This window comes from Penaeus chinensis, chromosome 40, assembly GCF_019202785.1.
Source record: "Penaeus chinensis breed Huanghai No. 1 chromosome 40, ASM1920278v2, whole genome shotgun sequence".
Classification (NCBI taxonomy): domain Eukaryota; kingdom Metazoa; phylum Arthropoda; class Malacostraca; order Decapoda; family Penaeidae; genus Penaeus; species Penaeus chinensis.
The window spans coordinates 2,577,213-2,583,025 of NC_061858.1; the positions used below are offsets into that span (position 1 = coordinate 2,577,213).

The window sequence follows — 5,813 nt, forward strand, 5'->3', positions numbered from 1 at the left end:
AGGCAGGTTGTGTGGAAAAACAGTGGTATAGACGCTCGCTCCTCTGAACACACCGCGAATAACAAAAAAAAAAAAAAAAAAAAACATACAAAACTACGATAATTACTCAATCATGTGCTAGTCAAGCACAGTAATCAATTTAAACATAACATGCTATCCAAGCATAAAGCACATTAACAAAACAGTGACCGAACTGGCCGACTTATAAATCTGCGTCTTGCAGGTTACACATCGAAATAAAACAAATGCATCAATTGCTAATCTATCGAAAACGAAAATACAAGTTTAGATACTGAATAGGCGAGTGAGCGTGTAGTTAAAGCGCGCGTTATAATCAATAGGCCTAACTATTGGTCCGTAATTCGCTACAAAAACACTGAATGTGGGTGCGAATTGAATAAGATATTTGTCTATATCATAGATCCCACCGCGATATTGCACCATTTTATATGTATGTCAGTTGTAGCACTTCTGACATTACATTTCAAGCGAACAAACAAACTTTGGTAGCCGCCACCACGGGATATAAGATCATTACTGAACCATCAAACCTAAGATATTAAGATAAATAATTACATTTGAAAGTGATAAACAATTAATGAATAAGGAGCAGATATACAAATCGATAAATGCTGAATCAAGCCTCCAACTCGGTCAACATCACCACTAAGAAATCTACAGAAAGCCTAAGGGTCGGGACCCCTAGTCCCGTGGTGGCGGCTACCAAAGAAAGTTTGTTTGTTTGCTCGAAATGTGATGTCAGAAGTGCTACAGGACTATCTCTCTCGCCCCTCCTTTTGCCCCTCCCCCACCCCCACCCCGACCCTTAGGCCAGGGTAACTGTGGATCGAGACCCTGTAGTAACCCAGTATAGCAGTGTCATCGGGAGAAGTAGGACGCACGCCGGACGCTCTCGTCACCTGTGTACCAAGCGCCTCGCTTTGTGTCGCGTAAGTATGAGATGCAGTTTTAAGAATGCCTCTTTGATGTGAATTATAAAGGAAAATGAACAAAACCAGGTGTTTGAGTCTCAGTCGAATGCATAAACAGGAACAAGTTACTAATCAAAACTTGTGTTAGGTTGTTCTTAATAAAGATCCTCTTAAAACGTACAAGTTACATTTTCCCTCATAATTATACTGTGCACTAGAGTTGAAGTATTTTATATGGACCACGACACTCAAACGAGTTAGTGATAGTACGTTTTTTTTGTTTATGCAGAGTTGATTGTAAAATGACAAAAAAAAAAGAAAAAAAAGTGTCCATTTGGATGATAGTCAGTAGATGTCCTCCCATTGTTGTTTAAGTAGTGCCAGCTTTTGAAATTCTAGGAAAAAATAAATCATCATCGTCACCATCAGCATCACTATCATCACCACCACAATCACTATCATCATCATCATCATCATCATCATCATCATCATCATCATCATCATCATCATCATCATCATCATCATTATCATTATCATTATCATTATCATTATCATCATCATTGTCACAACTACGAGATTACTCTGGACCGTCGGCGGTGTTTACCTCACTCTGGGCGGCGGGCTTAGGCCTCTGGCGATTGGCTCGTTCGCCGTGTTGGGGGACGAGGGCATCGGCCTAAACATCGGCGGGACACATAAAAGGAGCACCGGTCAAAATTTCAGTAAGCCTCCGGGCTAGTACAGTGGTAACGTGCCGGCCTCTCATCCGAGGGGTCGGCGGATCGCGCCCCGCCCAGGCGCAAGAAGTTGCAATTGTCGCCTGGTGGTTACTGCTGTGGCTGGGCACCACGGCGGGTAAGGACAAAAGCCGAGTAAGCACCAGCTGACACACGTTAGCGAGTCGATATTAGACGCCACAGGCCGGGCTCCCCTCATTGGCATAGCTCGGGCAAAGCTCAGCTTCCCATATCGGATTTATCCTTAAATTTCAGTAGGCCTCCGGGCTAGTACAGTGGTAACGTGTCGGCCTCTCATCCGAGGGGTCGACGGTTCGCGCCCCGCCCAGGCGCGAGAAGTTGCAATTGTCGCCTGGAGGTTACTGCTGTGGCTGGGCACCACGGCGGGTAAGGACTAAGACGAGGTAGTACCAGCTGTCATACGTGAGCGACTTGGCCTTAGTCGACACAGACCAGGCTTCCTTCATTGGCATAAAAATTCTGTGTTTGTTGTGTAAATAGTGCCCTTTAGCATTAAAATCATGTATGTTTTCCTCTGGTGTGTTTCCGTTGACCTGACCGCTCCGATTCCTTATAACTTTAGTATGAGTTTAATAAGCGAATTGGAGAGAGACCACAGGCGAGAATATGAGAGTAGTAAATGGGTTTGTTTGTAGAAGAAAATTATAGAAGAGAGAGAGGGAAAAAAAAAAGAGAAAAAAAAAGAAGGAAAGAAACCTGATTCATTCCAGAAGTTCTGTGACGTCAGGTGTGTATTGATGTATTAAGAGAAGGAGCGACATTATTTTGATATCGTAACACCTGCGTGTTTGACGTCACAATTCGGATTTTTTTCTTCTATTTTTTATGCAAGATCTTTTGAAGACAATAGCAAATTGAATCGACAACAATATTTAAGAAAGGACCCAAAATCCTTCATACAATTGTTTTCATTTCTTTTATCAGATCTTTTTTATCAACACATAATTTTATGTTAATGTGGTTTTCTGTATACAAAACAATACGTTTATTTTCTTTTCAAATATTATTTTCGATCTTTGATTTCCATTGTTCATAATTTTCCACCGAGATCAGTTCGCCGACCAAGATTTACCAGAAGACCTCATGAAATAATGAATTGTTTATTTGTTCAGCACGTTCAGAGACTTGACATGAAACATCGCCTCTTCTCGGAAAAATTTCCCAAACATTCCGTACCCAGAACAGCGGTCATCGTGTGACGCGCAGGCGGAGGGAAGCGGCGCTCGTGATGTTTTGATCTGCGCGAAGTGTGTTAGGCCAATCACTTACTACTATGACACGCACATGTGTTTATATACACATATACACATGTACACATGTACACATACACACACACACACATTTATGTTTATATATCTATATATATTTATACATATTATATATGTATACTATATACATGCATATATATAGATATGCATAAATATATATATATATATATATATGTTTATTTAGTATATACATGCATATATATGTATATACTATGTGTGTATATGTATATATACGAATATATACACATATTTGTGTATATATATAGATATACTTGTATATGGATAAATATGAATATATATATAAATACATATACACATGTATATACATGTATACACACACACACACAGACACGTATGTCCCACAGGTAATACAGTGAAGATACCCTTACAGCAATCTTGCACGATGACCCACCCAACCCCCCAACCCTTTCCCACCTACGTAACAAGCACAGTCTCGGAGATGAGGAGAGAGAGCGTTACGTAAGGACACGCCCTTATCTTCAGAGCGAAAGTTTTGGTCAGATGGATTTTGAGTGAATACCGGACACCTGTTATCGGGTGGCAAATGGTCAACGGATGGTACTGTCTCTGAGCCTAGAGATAACGCCTGCAGATAAAGACGCAGGTGTTGTTGAGTCTTGCGAAGTTATCTTGACGCTGGGTGGGGGGGAGGGGGGGAAGGCGGAGTGATAGGACAATTGAAGGTACTGAACACACCGGTCACAGGTTTCGACTTTTCTCGTGAAATAAGTGCGTTTCTCTGGAGAATTTATTTTAGATTTATTTTTATGTATTTATGTATTTTTGTATTTTTTTTTTTTTTTTTTTTTTTTTAGAAAGCGGCTTCTTTTTTCTGTCAATCTCTCCCTGTCTATTTTCAGCTGTCTATCAGAGTGCGGGGGGGGGGGGGGGGTAAGAAGGAATGTCGGAGGGGAGGGGGTAGAAGGAAGAGGGGAGAAGGAGAGAGGGAGGGGAAGAGGTAGAAGGAAGAGGGGAGAGAGGGAGGGGAAGAGGTAGAAGGAAGAGGAGAGAGGGAGGGGAAGAGGTAGAAGGAAGAGGGGAGAGGGAGAGAGGGAGGGGAAGAGGTAGAAGGAAGAGGGGAGGGGAAGAGGGTAGTGGGAGAGAGGGAGGGGAAGGGGTAGAAGGAAGAAGGGAGAGGGAGAGAGAGAGGGGAAGAGGTAGAAGGAAGAGGGGAGAGGGAGAGAGGGAGGGGAAGAGGTAGAAGGGAGAGGGGAGAGGGAATTCAAACACTTTATTCCATTAATTACAATGGGTATTACATTTATAGATGTTGTTTACATTATGTAATAGGATGTTACATACATATATATTATACAATGCTTGTTTAACTAGATTAGATTTAACATAAATATCCCAGATAACTGAAATTTCGTACTTGGCTTGATGTCCAAACGCCTGATGTCATTGATATTTCAGTAGATGTTCTTTCACTTTTACTTTTAATGTTTTTTGGTTGGAGATATTTCTAATATTTACTGGTAGTTGGTTCCAGATCACCAGTCCTCGGATTTGCATATTTCTTGACCCGGTTTCTGTATTCGATTTTTTTATATATAAGGAGTTATTTTGCCTTGTAAGGACACCTATTATGTTACCTGTTGTTTGTATAGGTAATAGCCAATTTGGGTAATTTCCTTGTATTATTTTATGGATCAGAATACGCGTGTCATATTTGTATTTCTGTTGTACTTTTAGCCATTTTAGCTTGTTTATATGTGGTGTGATGTGGTCATATGTATTTACATTTCCCAGTGCTACTATTGCCGCGAAGTTCTGTAGTTTCTTTGTCCTTTGTATTTGTGTTTTGTTTGTGGAGCCCCAGATGTTTAGACAGTAATTAAGGATACTAAGTGCTAGTGTTTGTATAACAGCAAAAGGGAGAGAGTTTAAGAGGGAAAAAGGGAGAGGGAAAACAATGATAATGATAACAAACAACAATAATAAGGATGATGATAGTGATAAGACTAATATTGATAATGATTATAATAATAATGATACTACTACTACTACAACTATTACTATCACTACTACGAAAAATGATAATAATGATTATGATGATGATAACCAATAATGATCTTGATAATGATAATAATAATTATAATAATGAGGATGATAGTAATGATAATAGAAATAACGATACTAAAGAAGATGATAATATCGGAAATAGTAATGTTGATAATAATAATGATAATAATAGCGATGATAATCACAATAATGAATAATAATGATAGTCATAATAATGGTAGTAATAATGATTATGAAAATTAACCCATTCGCCCCGGATTTATGTTCTGTCCCCTTAAGTTTTTGGTGAATTTTGTTACATACAGATGGCTCCACATGTGCTCAGCCGGCAAGGAGTCTATCAGTAGGCCCTCGTTACCGATCCTGATTTCCCCATTCCTTGAATTGGCGGGAAAATTAAAACCATTGCTATCGATACTGTTATTATTGTTATTGATGTTATGATTACTAATCTGTCATTAAAATATTCTTAAAATTAGAGAAAAGGGTAAACAGGTGAGATAGGTAGTTTTTCATAACTGGCTATTTGGTGATTAAGAACTTGTAGAGCTATCTATGTGTAAATACAGTAAATAAACGTGTATTACAGTGGACGTGGCATGTATTCTTGCCACATGGAGCGAAAGGGTTAATGATGATAAAAGTAATAAAAATAGTAATTATTATTATTATCATTATTATTATTATTATCATAACAAGAAGATAAATTGTTCTAATAACTATGATAATAGTAATAAAAATACCCAAATGAATATAATGATAGTAATATGAATAATGATAATGATGCCACCATGAATTGTGATAATAAC

General features: G+C 38.9%; 1 protein-coding gene across 2 annotated transcripts in view; it reads left to right on the forward strand.

Moving 5' to 3' along the window:
- Nucleotides 1–802: 802 nt before the first annotated feature.
- LOC125047049 (probable G-protein coupled receptor Mth-like 3) overlaps nucleotides 803–5,813 on the forward strand; it is a 29,723-nt gene continuing 24,712 nt past the window's right edge. Inside the window, exon 1 of one of the 2 annotated variants that reach the window (XM_047645096.1) lies at nucleotides 803–950. The gene's annotated coding sequence lies outside the window, so the exon portion shown is untranslated. The remainder of the gene's footprint in view (nucleotides 951–5,813) is intronic. The other variant, XM_047645095.1, reaches the window with a different exon arrangement.